This window comes from Artemia franciscana, chromosome 12 (genome assembly GCF_032884065.1).
Source record: "Artemia franciscana chromosome 12, ASM3288406v1, whole genome shotgun sequence".
Classification (NCBI taxonomy): Eukaryota; Metazoa; Arthropoda; class Branchiopoda; order Anostraca; family Artemiidae; genus Artemia; species Artemia franciscana.
In genome coordinates this window covers 6,330,072-6,344,605 of record NC_088874.1, presented here as the reverse complement: position 1 = coordinate 6,344,605, position 14,534 = coordinate 6,330,072, and the positions used below count along the sequence as shown (strand labels likewise).

Sequence of the window (14,534 nt, the reverse complement as noted above, 5' to 3'; positions counted from 1 at the left end):
AAACAAAAAACAAACAAATAAATACGCACCCGTGATTTGTCTTCTGGCAAAAAATACGAAATTCCACATTTTTGTAGATAGGATTTTCGTTAAGATTCTGTGACTTTTAGGGGGTGTTTTCCCCTATTTTCTAAAATAAGGCAAATTTTTCCAGGCTCGTAACTTTTGATGACAAAGACTAAATTTGATGAAACTTATATATTTAAAATCAACATGAAAATCTGATTCTTTTGATGTATATTTTAGCATCAAAATCCCGTTTTTTAGAGTTTCGTTTACTATTGAACCGGGTCGCTCCTTACTACAGTTCGTTACCACGAACTGTTTGAAAAAAATAATGGATATGCCTTCAAAGTGGATGGATTTAAGTTTTCCTTAAAAGAAATAATACTGTATATTCTTTTGTGTTTTACTCTGTGCCATTAAGCAATGGAAACTCATTTTAAGGAGAAAAATACGCCCCATTTCTAATTTATGTATTCTTTCTCCTCTTAATCTACTAGACGAAAACAAATGAACTCAACAGCTAAACTAAGTTTGGATGCGAGACTCGGCTCCTTAATACATTGCACCCCTTTCCCCGACACTAAAACCTAAAAATTGAACAATTAAGACCCATTTTAAGTTTTAGATGCACCATCCTCCAATTCTTGCATTTTAGTCTCATTAATTCAAATGATTGGCTATGGCCAATTAAAAACTAAGACCCATTTATTAGGTGCAAAGTGCACCCTTTTTAGGGGGTCTTTAGTTTTGCACCGTTCATACTCACTAATTAGCACCCTTCAGTCATATGCTAAAATCTTAGTTTGTGCCAAAGTGGCCTTGAAAGATTAATCAGCGGAGGAGAGGCTGTGATTGGATCCATGACCAAGATGACTACCATGACTAAGAGTAATCACGGTGGCAACAGTCATTATGTGATTATTTTTGCTTGGGATGGTTGTGGTGGAAGTTATCATAGTAGGAGTAGTTTCCTAGGAGAAATTTGCTGACAAGAGTGGTACGGTTAGCCCTTATGTTATTTGTTGCCTCATTCACTACTCTAATGTCTCCGCTCACACAGATGCAAGGAATCATTATTTGAGTGGGGAGCTTGTACTTAAGAAGGGTTATTTATCAAAATTCAAAACCAGATTAATTAAATGAAAATAGAGAGTAATCAAGAAAGAACGCAATTACCATGGGATATGTGTAGATTAGCTTCGAGTTGCCCCCGCCTCCTGAAATATGGGGTAAATTTCGTTACCCCATAATGAACGCGGTAATGAACCGGAACCGAAAAGATCAAGGAGATTCGCTTCCGCTGTTGCATTGAAAAAAATAAGAACAATAAAATATATGTAATTAGTTTATTAGGTATAAATTTTGTTTGTTTTTATTAATGTCTTTTTGTTTTACTGCTGATGATGAACGCTGTATATGTGTTCGAAATATCCAGTTAAAGGTTTTTATATCTGTTCACTGTCGATTAAAATGTTTCATCCCCATTTTGAACTGTTAAACTTTCAAAATTTCTTACCTATATTATTTTTTATATTTTACTTACATTGTGCCGACTTTTGTGGGTTCTGCACCCCACCCCTAGCCACTAATTCAAAGTAGGGTATGAGAAGGACAATACACAAGCTTACAAAAAGCAGGTTTTCCCCCTTTCAAGTTTCGGTCATAGTAGTTATGTAGCCTATATGTAGCCTATGTAGTTATGTAGTTATGTAGCCAGGAGGAGGGTTTTGATCTGCCGGACCCCGTTTTGAAATGGTACAATCCATTAAGAAGCATTCTATAAAGGCAAAGAGATAAAAAGGCTAAAGATGCTATTCGCTGGTACCCCCACCCCCTGCTCTCAAGATGGTTAGACTCCTTCCAAGCTAAAGTCCTGGCTATTCTCTAAAAACTAAGCGTTTGACTGTCATTGATGGATTCTCTGTTTTTTGTTAAATAGATAAATTTTCAGTACATATTACCTTTTCTTTAAAGCCGTTTTATTTCCGTTGGAAGATGGCTCCACTTAAAAAGTATATTTTTTTAAGCCTAAAATTTATTGATGCCTATGTACCAAAGCACATGAAAAAATGCCCCTGGACCCATCTTATATCTATTGATAACTGAAACCCAAGATTCACTAAGTTGTTTTGGTTTTTCAATAATTCGAAGTTTTTAGGGCAGCATCAGGTTTTAGTCATTGCGACAATGCTGAACCGAGAAAACAACCAAATAAAACCAACTAGTCAAATTTGAAGACGTTATTCGTCAACAAAAATCAAAACATTGACAATCTACTGATTCCGAAATACAACTACATCTTCAAATGAAATCGACCTCTTCTTAAGCACATTAGTAGTATTTATTTCTAGCTTATTTTTGGTCACGTTTATATCTTTTTTTAATTCGGTGCCCGGCGTAACTGCATATAGCGTTATTGTTTTTAAAACTTTTATTCATTCAGATTTCATTTTCATTCCGCTTGGTACCGTTTGGCACTTCAAAGGTTTTCGAAATACCTTTCTACAAAATCTCTTATATCTTCAACCCAGCTTACAAAAGGGATTTCCTCTATCTCCCATGTATGTACATTTGATTTAAGGTGTGATTATGATTTAATAAGGGATGACTTGTTTTTTTTGTTTTAATTAGATGCATTTTGCCTCCTTTATTTCTTGCCAATGGATATCCCTTGGAGTTTGAAATGAACAAATTGTAAAATGACGATGTGAACAATTCGTCATGCAAAAATTCAGCCTAAAGATTGAAATCTTCGTTCTTCATCCCAATCGACATGTTTTTATATTGTTTCATGACTGGCAATAAATTTGGGGTCATTTAATTGGATGTGAATCACTTCTGCTAACAATCAACGTCCTTTGAATATGGGGGTCACTACCCGAGACAGCAGCTGGAAGACATTCTCTTGACACAATTACCACGTGGCTTTCTTTTCAGTCCTGTATCCGAGGCAGGGTTGCCAACTAGACGTATTTTATGTCAAAAGGACACATTCCTGTGTGCCAGCACACGATCAAATAAAAAGGCAAAAAATGCCACATTTTAGAAATTCGAGACATAAAAGGGTGAAAACGGACACATTTTGTAGATTTGTGAAATAAAACGGAACGTTTCTCAACCACAAATATATTTTGGAAAAAAAAATGTCACTTCACCAAAGTATGGCTATTTCTCGACTTTTTTTTTTTTTTTTTTTTATGAGCATCCCAGTTTTGCCAGAAATGTACTTAGTAAAGAATTTTCTCAAAAATAAGGAATTTGCATGTTTATATAAGCTTCGTGCTTTAACACTAAGTCATTTTATATGAATGTTTTTTACATTTTTTTTTCGTTTTCATTATATTTGATGCTAACTGGCTGCTATGAATGAGGTTTATAAAGCCTCTTTTGGCCAACAAGAAAACTGGTAAAAACTATTCCTATGTTTTTGAGATTTCAAGATTGACACATTTTAGCTAAAAATGACACATTTTCAAACACCCAGAGGACATATTCATGAAACAAAAAGTTGGCAACCCTGATCGAACGGCGGAAAGAGACCGTCAAGAATTTCTTAAATACAAACAACAAGTAGAAACAACAGGGAATTTTTTCTTAAGACAGCGAAACTTTAAACCTAAATGAATGTTTCGATCCTATATCCAAGGATAAAATATAAATATGAAAAATTGTAAAGTATTAGAATATTTTAAAATATAGAAAAGTATATTAAAATACGACCATTAAAACTAAAATATTTATAAAACAGTCCTAGGATCCTTTCTTCAGGGAGGTTCAACCAGGGCAGTTACATCAAGTGAAGTAAAAAAAAGGTAATTCATTCGTGTAAAATGAAAATAATTAAAAACACCCTTTCAATGGTAATCTATCTTTTTTGGCAGACTAGCACATACTTGAAATTTGTGAAAGCACACCATTTGAAATTGGTGTGACTGTAAGCCCTTATATAACATCATTTAGTGTCCATTTTTCATGCTAAATTCAAGAGAATTTAGGGGAAGTCACTGCTCAGCCTCGATAAGTTGAGATGACTCGTGGGTCGACCTGAGTCAGGGGTCAAGCTCTAGGCCAGGTGCAAACTCATATCTTAAGCCATAAGATACAGTGAAGTAAACAGTTCCACTGGAAGGCAACACAAATGAATTTATTTTTACATATAAAGAGGAAGCAGAGATTTCTAAATCAATAAAACCCCGATTAATTTTAAGAAAAATATTTTTTACTGTTTGTCTTAGAAACTAATTTTAATTTGTTTGAAAAAATAATAATAACAAGATACATTCCGACCACTAGGGATCCAAAAATTGGCCAGGCTACTTCACGAATCTGAGACTTGAATGAATCTCATCGGTGAGCTTCATCAAATGAGGCGAATATGGCATAAAACTGTTGCAGTCAATTCGGGTCAGAATATGTTTGTAGCCTGAGAGCTACATTTATCAGGTCAAAATATACAACGCTTGCTTCAGCTTTGGGTGAACTGCTTACAGAGTCAGCGGTGCAAAATTTTTCACTGAATTAAAAAAAAATACAATTCCTATTCTTGTCACTACCCTAAAACAGATCACTGATCGAAGCCAAGAAAAAGTAGGCGGCTAGATTCCTGCCAGTTAGTTACCAACTGGTTCCTAACCAGTTGGCAAGCACAGGAGCAATGAGAGCAGTTTGAAAGGTAGATATGTTCGTTTTCTGTGAAATTATCTCGACGATGACCTGAACACTTTTCCCCATTTTTGCAAGCCTTCCAGACTTAAGGAATAATAGACTGAATCATGTAAATCTGATAATTTAAGGCGTATCTTCGTAAGCAAATTCTTAGATAACTAAATAGATATTTGCACTTGTTTATAAGACTCTAAATAAAATCAATAGATCATGGTGCTATTAAAGTGTTTGCTTGGAGTGTTATACGTATCAAAATTTTTTTTTTATTATTTTTATGGCCTGTAGTCTTTGATAAGCTCATCTGAGTGTAGTCTGTAAGCAGCATTGAAATCCCCTTGTTTACAACTAAGATTTTTTCATGTTTTTATTTCTTTTTGCAAAGAAGAAAATCAAGGGACCGGCAGCTATTCTTCACTGGCCAGAAAATGTCATCGATCCGATCTTTCTCCTTAATAACGGTAATCTTTTTATTTTCTGCTGTGTTATTTCATGCTTGTGGAAAATTCCATACAAGAAAAATATGATATCCTTTGTTCTTTTATCGTCATCATAATTACCTTTTAATAAAATTTTCTGGTGAACCTGACTGTAATATAATTGCCTATTTTTCTTCTTTTAATCTCTGAACTATAAGCTGGAAGTGAACGACATCGAATTAAAAGAATGAAGTGGAGGGGGAAGAATTACAATTTTGTTTGATTATCTAAATAAGAAGTACCCTAAAATTCCGAAAAATCCTGGATTTCGAGGGGCCCCCTCCTACGCTTGCCCCTGCTTTGTTTGTTTCTTGAGGAAATTAAAACTTTGTTTTTACCTCCAGATATTTTAGTGATAGATTTGACAAAAACGTTTTTATTATATGAACTATTATAGCAAATTTACCTCTTTCAAACCTTTTTTACTTGTTCCATTTTATTTTTAATCATGGAATTCTTCACTCAATAGTCAATTAATTGCCACAAAAGCCTTTTAGACAATCTGTTGGGATTTTTTCTCTTATTTATAACTGTAGGATTGGATCTTGAAAAATGACCTTTTCGAGGATCTTAAAAAAATAGTTGGGTTCGTAAAATCTCGATTTCTTGACACCCTAAATAGTTGAGTCAATTTCAAAAATTTCAATGCCGGGCTTCAATTGCATGCCTGAGGTTTAGCTTTTTGAGGTTTAGCTGAGGTTTTTTAGCTTTTTTAGTTTTTTTCTTTTTAGTTTTTTTTGTAGTTTTTACCTTTTTTAGTTTTTTTTCTTCTTTTGTATTAGTGTGAAATAATTCAGACGTCATATGCGGACAAACACGACGTCACTCGACAGACAGACAGACAGACATAACCCACAAACAACTTATTTTTATATATATTTATTCATATTTTATTAGTTTTCTTTTTCTCTTTTATTTTTCAGTTTTTTCCTTTTTTTTAGTTTTTTTCTTTTTTAGTTTTAGTTTTTTTTAGTTTTTTACCTTTTTTTAGTTTTTTTTTATAGTTTTTTTAGTTTTTTAGCTTTTTTAGTTTTTTTATTAGTTTTTATTTTTTTTGTAGTTTTTGCCTTTTTTTAATTTTTTCAGTTTTTTTTAGTTATTAGATTTTTACCTTTTTTTAGTTTTTTTTAGTTTTTTAGCTTTTTTAGTTTTTTTTTCTTTTTAGTTTTTTTTGTAGTTTTTACCTTTTTTAGTTTTTTTCTTCTTTTGTATTAGTGTGAAATAATTCAGACGTCATATGCGAACAAACATGACGTCACCTGATCCATCCACAGATCCACACACAGACAACTTATTTTTATATATATAGTTTTTATTTTTTTTGTAGTTTTTGCCTTTTTTTTATTTTTTTTAGTTTTTTTTTAGTTATTAGATTTTTACCTTTTTTTAGTTTTTTTTTAGTTTTTTAGCTTTTTTAGTTTTTTTTTCTTTTTAGTTTTTTTTTGTAGTTTTTACCTTTTTTAGTTTTTTTCTTCTTTTGTATTAGTGTGAAATAATTCAGACGTCATATGCGAACAAACATGACGTCACCTGATCCATCCACAGATCCACACACAGACAACTTATTTTTATATATATAGATATATATATATATATATATATATATATATATATATATATATATATATCCATATATATATATATATATATATATATATATATATATATATATACTAGCTGTTGGGGTGGCGCTTCGCGCCACCCCAACACCTAGTTGGTGGGGGCGCTTCGCGCCCCCCCCCAAGCCCCCCCGCGCGCGTAAGTCGTTACGCGCCATATTAGTTACGCGCCATTGTAGTTGTGTCCCTATGTCCCACCTGTGAATATAGATAGATATATTAGATATATGTTTTTAACTACGTAAAACTTGCGAATATACAACATTCTTTGCTGTCCCATTGTCTGTGCATATAAATAGATTGTCAGGTTTACCGACTCTTGAACATGCAACATATAATGGTCCATGGGAAAACAATCCGTATTCAGATCTATACCTCATGATTCTAATGATTGCCCTTGAGCTTTGTTGATGGTGATTGCTAATCGACCATTCCCTGTCCCGGTGTCCTGATCGTCATTTATATCCCCCTGTGCCCCTCGGCGTCCCCGTTGTAGTTGTGTCCCTGTGTCCCGGTCGCCATTTATATTTTTTACTTATGTCCTGGTCATTATGGCTTATGTATGGTCATTTATATTCCCTGTGTCCCGGTCGTCATTTGTATCCCGGTGTTCCGGTCTGTATATACATTCGTTTTTTAGTTTTGTTTTTCTCCTTTATTTTTTTCCTTTTTTATTTTTTTTCTTTTTTAGTTTATTTAGATTTTTAGATTTTTAGTTTTTTTATTAGTTTTTGTTTTTTTTTTCTTTTTAGTTTTTTTCGTAGTTTTTACCTTCTTTTTAGTTTTTTTAGTTTTTTTTTTTACTTATGTCCTGGTCGTCATTTATACTCCCTGTGTCCCAGTGCTTTGTTGATTGCTAATCGAACATTCCTTTTGTCCCGGTCGCTTTCTCTTTGAGTGTCGTCATTTATTTTTTTCTTTTTTAGTTCTTACCTTTTTTTAGTTTTTTTTAGTTTTTTAGATGAAATTTTTTTTTAGTTTTTTTCCTTTTTTTCTTTTTAGTTTTTTATTGGTTTTTACCTTTTTTTTTTTAGCTTTTTTAGTTTTTTTTCGTTTTTTCTTTTTACTTTTTTTTTAGTTTTTATCTTTTTTATTTTTTTTTATTTTTATTCTTAATTTTATTAGTTTTCTTTTTCTCTTCTATTTTTCAGTTTTTTCCTTTTTTTTAGTTTTTTTTTTTAGTTTTTAGTTTTTTTATTTTTTTACCTTTTTTTAGTTTTTTTTAGTTTTTTAGCTTTTTTATTTTTTTTTTATTAGTTTTTAGTTTTTTTTGTAGTTTGTGCCTTTTTTTAGTTTTTTCAGTTTTTTGTTTAGTTTTTAGTTTTTTACCTTTTTTAGCCTAACCAGGATTTGAACCTGGGACCTTCATTCTCCGTTCTGACACCCTCTCTCACCGAGTGACTACTCCAGCATGTTCATTTTGGTGTTTTAAATGGTATATTATTAACCAAATTAATGTGTTTTACAATATACTAAGCATCGTCATAACAAAAATGATGGCAACTAATTTCATGACGTCAGCCGAAACATGACGTCACCTGATCCACAGATCCACAGATCCACACACAGACAACTTATTTTTATATATATAGATAGATATATCTATTCACAGGTGGGACACAAGGACACAACTATAATGGCGCGTAACTAATATGGCGCGTAACGACTTACGCGCGTGGGGGGGCTTGGGGGGCGCAAAGCGCCCCACCAACAGCTAGTATCCATATATATATATATATATATACATATATATATATATATATATATATATATATATATATATATATATATATATATATATATATATATATATATATATATATATATATATATATATATATATATATATATATCTATATATATAAAAATAAGTTGTCTGTGTGTGGATCTGTGGATGGATCAGGTGACGTCACCTGAAAAAACTGGATCAGGTGACAAAACTGAAAACTGAAAAAACTAAAAAAAGGCAAAAACTACAAAAAAAACTAAAAACTAATAAAAAAAATAAAAAAGCTAAAAAACTAAAAAAACTAAAAAAACTAAAAAAAGGTAAAAAACTAAAAAAAACTAAAAACTAAAAAAAACTAAAAAAAAGGAAAAAACTGAAAAATAAGCTAAAATAAAGGTAAAAACCAATAAAAAACTAAAAAAAAAACTGAGAAAACTAAAAAAAGGCAAAAACTACAAAAAAAACTAAAAACTAATAAAAAAAAGTAAAAAAGCTAAAAAACTAAAAAAACTAAAAAAACTAAAAAAAGGTAAAAAACTAAAAAAAATAAAAAATAAAAAAAAAATAAAAAAAAGGAAAAAACTGAAAAATAAGCTAAAATAAAGGTAAAAACCAATAAAAAACTAAAAAGAAAAAAAGGAAAAAACTAAAAAAAATTTTCATCTAAAAAACTAAAAAAAACTAAAAAAGGTAAAAACTAAAAGAACTAAAAAAGAAAAAAATAAATGACGACACTCAAAGAGAAAGCGACCAGGACAAAAGGAATGTTCGATTAGCAATCAACAAAGCACCGGGACACAGGGAGTATAAATGACGACCAGGACATAAGTAAAAAAAAAAAACTAACAAAACTAAAAAGAAGGTAAAAACTACAAAAAAACTAAAAAGAAAAAAACTAAAAAAAGGCAAAAACTACAAAAAAAACTAAAAACTAATAAAAAAGCTAAAAAACTAAAAGAACTAAAAAAAGGCAAAAACTACAAAAAAAAACTAAAAACTAATAAAAAAAATAAAAAAGCTAAAAAACTAAAAAAACTAAAAAAACTAAAAAAAGGTAAAAAACTAAAAAAACTAAAAACTAAAAAAAAACTAAAAAAAAGGAAAAAACTGAAAAATAAGCTAAAATAAAGGTAAAAACCAATAAAAAACTAAAAAAAAAAACTGAAAAAACTAAAAAAAGGCAAAAACTACAAAAAAAACTAAAAACTAATAAAAAAAAGTAAAAAAGCTAAAAAACTAAAAAAACTAAAAAAACTAAAAAAAGGTAAAAAACTAAAAAAAATAAAAAATAAAAAAAAACTAAAAAAAAGGAAAAAACTGAAAAATAAGCTAAAATAAAGGTAAAAACCAATAAAAAACTAAAAAGAAAAAAAGGAAAAAACTAAAAAAAATTTTCATCTATAAAACTAAAAAAAACTAAAAAAGGTAAAAACTAAAAGAACTAAAAAAGAAAAAAATAAATGACGACACTCAAAGAGAAAGCGACCAGGACAAAAGGAATGTTCGATTAGCAATCAACAAAGCACCGGGACACAGGGAGTATAAATGACGACCAGGACATAAGTAAAAAAAAAAATTAACAAAACTAAAAAGAAGGTAAAAACTACAAAAAAACTAAAAAGAAAAAAAACTAAAAACTAATAAAAAAACTAAAAAATCTAAAAATCTAAATAAACTAAAAAAGAAAAAAAAAGGAAAAAAATAAAGGAGAAAAACAAAACTAAAAAACGAATGTATATACAGACCGGGACACCGGGATACAAATGACGACCGGGACACAGGGAATATAAATGACGACCGGGACACAGGGACACAACTACAACGGGGACACCGGGGGAAACAGGGGGATATAAATGACGACCGGGACACCGGGACAGGGAATGGTCGATTAGCAATCACCATCAACAAAGCTCAAGGGCAATCATTAGAATCATGAGGTATAGATCTGAATACAGATTGTTTTCCCATGGACCATTATATGTTGCATGTTCAAGAGTCGGTAAACCTGACAATCTATTTATATGCAAAGACAATGGGACAGCAAAGAATGTTGTATATTCGCAAGTTTTATATATATATATATATATATATCTATCTATATTCACAGGTGGGACATAGGGACACAACTACAATGGCGCGTAACTATTATGGCGCGTAACGACTTACGCGCGCGGGGGGGCTTGGGGGGGGGGCGCGAAGCGCCCCCACCAACTAGGTGTACGGGCCACCCCAACAGCTAGTATATATATATATCAGTTAACTTTCAATGTGTAGAATTTGGGAGGAGGCGTGGCGTCAAATATTCTCAGGAACCCTTCTTACTTCTAGGCTTTTGAGGGTCAAACGCAAACTAAGCCTAATAATAAATCATGAACAAGGACTAAAAATAAATCGCTAATCTAAACCAAGCAAATATGACAATGTCATCAAATAGTTCGTGGTAACGAACTGTAGTAAAGAGCGACCCTGCTCAATAGTAACCAAAACTCTAAAAAATGGTACTTTGATATAAATAGCTACATCAAAAGAATCGCATTTTAATGCTGATTTTAGATATATAAGTTTCATCAAGTTTAGTCTTACCTATTAAAAGTTACGAGCCTGAGAAAATTTGCCTTATCTAAGAAAATAGGGGAAACACCCCCTAAAAGTAATAGAATCTTAACTAAAATCATACCATCATATTCAGCGTATCAGAGAACCCTATTGTAGAGGTTTCAAGCTCCTATCTACAAAAATGTGGAATTTTGTATTTTTTGCCAGAAGGCAGATCACGGATGCGTGTTTATTTGTTTGTTTGTTTGTTGTTTTTTTTTTTTTTTCAGGGGTGATCGTATCGACCAAGTGGTCCTAGAATGTTTGCGAAAGGGCTCATTCTAACGGAAATGAAAAGTTATAGTGCCCTTTTTAAGTGACCAAAAAATTGGAGGGCACCTAGGCCCCCTCCCACGCTAATTATTTTCCAAAGGTCAACGGATCAAAATTCTGAGATAGCCCTTTTATTCAGCGTAGTTAAAAAATCCTATTACTATGTCTTTGGGGACGACTTACTCCCCCACAGTTTCCGTGGGAGGGGCTACAAGTTACAAACTTTGACCAGTGCTTACATATAGTAATGGTTACTGGGAAGTGTACAGACGTTTTCAGGGGGAATTTTTTTGATTTGGGGAGGGGTTGAGAAGAGAGGGATATGTTGGGGGACTTTCCATCGAGGAATATGTCGTAGGGAAGAAAATTTCCATGAAGGCAGCACAGGATTTTCTAGCATTATTTAAAAAAAACAATGAACAAATGAATATGAAGACGTCTTTTCAACTGGAAGTAAGGAACAGCATTAAAACTTAAAACGAACAGAAATTATTACGCATATGAGGGGCTCACCTCCTCCTAATACCTCGCTCTTTACGCTAAAGTATTTTTAGTAATTCCAACTATTTATTCTACGACTTTTGTGATTCAGGTGTCATTTTAATGAATTGGGACAAAATTTAAGCTTTAGTGTAAAGAGCGAGGTACTGACGAGGGGGTGAACCCCCTCATATATGTAATAAAACATGAGAATACAAAAGTTTGTTACGTAAGCTAATTTATAAGTTATGTATATCTCTCACTAATAAAAACATTCATAAAAAATTAAAAGCTCTAGTTGCCTTTTCAAGTAACTAAGAAATCGGAGGGCAATTAGGCTTCCTCCCCCGCTCCTTTTTTCTCGAAATCATTCGATCAAAACTATGAGAAAGCCATTTAGCCAAAAAAATAAATATGCAAATTTTGTTTTAATTATTCCTCTGCGGAAAGCCAAAATAAAAACATGCATTGATTCAAAAACTTTCAGAAATTAAATAAAAAAAACAATTTTTTTTAACTGAAAGTAAGGAGCGACATTAAAACTTAAAACGAACAGAAACTAGACCTCCGTTGCCTGTGCAACGGGAAGTGTTGCAGCAACTGTGCCCAGTTCCTTAGGGCACAGTTGCGGAGCAACACGTGCAACTGTGCCCTACGGGACACAGTTGCGGAGCAACAGTCTCCATTATGTCCTTCAGAGGACATTTTTCTAATGCGGCTTCGATTGTTATCTTGAAGCATCTTTGATATGGTTTTATTTCGAGCTCCTACTAAACTGAGTTTGGTAAAATGTTTAGCTGGTCCAGAAATAAACGAGAATAACACAATAACACAGTTGACAATTCTGAATATTTATACGATAGACAATTACAATTTCAAGATAAACCAGAATTTCTTTAAATAATTGAAACTAGAAATCAAATTTTATGGCCATGACATCAAAAATCACACTTAATTCAATTCATTACAGTTATAACGGTAACAACTAAAATACCGCTGTTCAACTAATGTCGATATCATATAACTGGACCCCCCTCCGCCCACAGAGATAAGGTCAAGTTTGGACTCCAAAAGGATAACTAGGCCCGTCAGACTTACTTTCTGTGAAGTTTGATTGAGATCCGACAACTCGTACTGGTACTTCTGGAGTGTATTGGAAATGATACGCGATAAAAAAACGGTTTTTATTTTTTATCTGGAAAACTATTAGGAATTTTTACACACTTTCTGAGGAACTTTTTAATCCATTTCACGTTATAAAAATAAAATAGACATCAAAATCGAAAATTTAAGAAAATTTCAAAAAATCGGAACGAGATTGACTTTTCCGGAATTATTTCCGGGAAATCTGTAAGAGCTACGGAATTTCATGCTTCAGTTCTCGAAAACATCAATAAAAGTTCTATATGAGTTCATAATTATTTTATCTCTAAAACGTTTACTTCCGAAACTAGGGCCGTCTTAACTTGACGCCAATTCGAAGTATTATGTTTCGAGACGCACATTTCGGGAATTATTTCCGGGAAATCTGAAAGAGATACGGAAATAACGTCTTATAGTTTTTTGCTTAACTTTTGATGGTCTAAGCTAGGAAAATATAAAACAAACCAAATTCACCAAAAAATTTAAATTGCCCCGAGGGCATGACAAAACTTCCAAATAGAAAAACCCAAAGAAGGAATTTTATTTCGGAGAAACTATTGTAAGCCCCAGTTGTTAGGAGATCGAGACCTGTCGAACCGCGTTGGAAAAAAAATTCTAGCTGGTCCAGAACAGAAGTTACCTCTAGAACGTCGAAACTTCGGAAATTATTTCTTAGAGAACGAAGCAACTTGGTATATAGAACACTTCACTTCTTCTTGCATACTTTTCATAGCACTACTCGATAAAATTATAAGAAATATCAAAATAGAAAATTTGAGAAAATTCCAAAAAAAAATCGAAACGAGATGGACTTTTCCGGAATTATTTCCGGGAAATCTGTAAGAGCTACGGAATTTTGTGCTCCGGTTCTCGAAGAGACAAATGAAAGTTCTACATGAGTTCAGCATAACTGTATTTCTAACAAGTTTATTTCCGAAGCTAGGGTCGTCTTAACTTGACGCCAAACATCGAACGCAGAGTTTCTAAGAAAAAAACGGTTTTATTTTTTTTTATGGAAAACTGTTAGAAATTTTAGGAACTTCTTTGGAACTTTTTTACTCTGTTTCACGTTTCCCTTCCCTCTGAAAAATCTCAAATTTTTAACTCTTACCACTTCGGAGCTACAGGTCGCTGATCACGGTGAAAAAAAAACAACAAAAAAACAAAAAAAAACTACGAAAGCAGTAGTGTTGCTCGGCAACACAATTACTTCGTATATGAAAGGGGCTGCTTCCTCATCAACGCCCCGCTCTTTACGCCAAAGTTTTTTTACTGTTTTAAAAAGAAGAGTTGAGGGAAAGAGTATACGTTTGACTTTATGGTACTATATGGCTTATTTTTCAATTTCTATTGTCATTTCCATTTGACTTGGGAAAACTGGCTCCAATTCCCTCCTTCCCCTTACGATTTTGACGAAATTACGCCACTGTTTTTAGATCAGATTCAGCATTTTTGATTAAAGAGACTTCAAATTTATGGAAGAAGTGTTGAAGCTGATTATTTTGATTTTTCATTACAAAAAAATTATGAAAATATTGTTGTAAATTT

The 14,534-nt window shown here is 32.3% G+C and overlaps 1 long non-coding RNA gene across 3 annotated transcripts in view; it reads left to right on the top strand.

Annotated features, from left to right (window-relative positions):
• The window catches only part of LOC136033618 (uncharacterized), a 36,466-nt gene that overhangs the window by 6,114 nt on the left and 15,818 nt on the right, over positions 1-14,534 (top strand). For 2 of the 3 annotated variants that reach the window (XR_010618974.1, XR_010618973.1), the window contains exon 2: positions 5,054-5,129. This is a non-coding gene — a long non-coding RNA (uncharacterized LOC136033618). Of the gene's footprint in view, positions 1-4,638; positions 4,679-5,053; positions 5,130-14,534 lie in introns of those variants that run through there. The other variant, XR_010618975.1, reaches the window with a different exon arrangement.